General features: G+C 46.5%; 1 non-coding gene across 1 annotated transcript; it reads left to right on the forward strand.

The window, feature by feature from the left end:
* The first annotated feature begins 378 nt into the window (after positions 1 to 378).
* On the forward strand, positions 379 to 451 carry TRNAS-GGA (transfer RNA serine (anticodon GGA)). Its single transcript has one exon. It is a non-coding gene; the product is annotated as a tRNA-Ser (tRNA).
* The last annotated feature ends 648 nt before the right edge of the window (positions 452 to 1,099 follow it).

Genomic DNA, 1,099 nt, shown 5'->3' on the forward strand with positions numbered 1-1,099 from the left:
CCAGTATTCTTTTTTTTTTCCACTCTAGTATTCTTGCCTGGAGGATTCCATGGACAGAGGAGCCTAGCGGGCTATAGTCCATGGGATCACAAAGGGTCAGACACAACTGAGTGACCAACACTTTCACATTTAACAGGCATAAAATCACATCTAGTAAAATGCCTGATGCTTCAGAGACACTTGAAATATAGCAGTTCCCTTCCTCCTTCCCTGCCAAGTTTGTTTGTTTGTTTTTAGCTTGTAAATACCCAGTAAATTATACGTCATTTACTAATGTTTACCCCTACCCTACTCCTACTTTGTCTCTGATTTTTACCTCTCCCTTTACGCATGCAGTAATAATCCCTGCTCTATTAGTTCCTGAGGGCTGCTTGGGCTTCCCTGGTGGCTCAGAGGTTAAAGCGTCTGCCTGGAATGCAGGAGACCTGGGTTCGATCCCTGGGTCAGGAAGATCCCCTGGAGAAGGAAATGGCAACCCACTCCAGTACTCTTGCCTGGAGAATCCCATGGACAGAGGAGCCTGGCAGGATACAGTCCATGGGGTTGCAAAGAATTGGACACGACTGAGCGACTTCACTTTCACTTTCAGGGCTGCTGTATACATTACGGAGGTTTAAAGCAAATGAAATTTATCCTCTCAGTTCTGGAGGCTGAGGAATCAAGGGGTCAGCAGGGCCATGCTTCTTCCAAAGTTTCCAGGGGAAACTACTTGTCTCTTTCAGGTTCTGGTGGCTCCAGGTGTCCTTAGGTTGTGGGCTCATTACTCCAGTCTCTGCTCCATCTTCACATGGCCATATCCCTCTGTGTCTCTGTGTCTTCACAGGACCTTCTTATAAGGACACCAGTCATTGGATTTAAGGCCCACCCTAATTCAGTGTGTTGTTGTTCAGTCGCTAAGTCTTGTCCCATTCTTGTAACCCCATGGACTGCTTCATGCCAGCTCCTTTGTCCTCCATTATCTCCTGGAGTTTGCTCAAATTTATATCCACTGAGTCAGGGATGCTATCTAACCATCTCGCCCTCTGCCATTGCCTTCTCCTTTTGCCTTCAATCTTTCCCAGCATCAGGGTCTTTTCCAATGAGTCAGCTCTTTTATATT

The sequence above is a fragment of the Bos mutus genome, chromosome 6 (genome assembly GCF_027580195.1).
Source record: "Bos mutus isolate GX-2022 chromosome 6, NWIPB_WYAK_1.1, whole genome shotgun sequence".
Lineage (NCBI taxonomy): Eukaryota > Metazoa > Chordata > Mammalia > Artiodactyla > Bovidae > Bos > Bos mutus.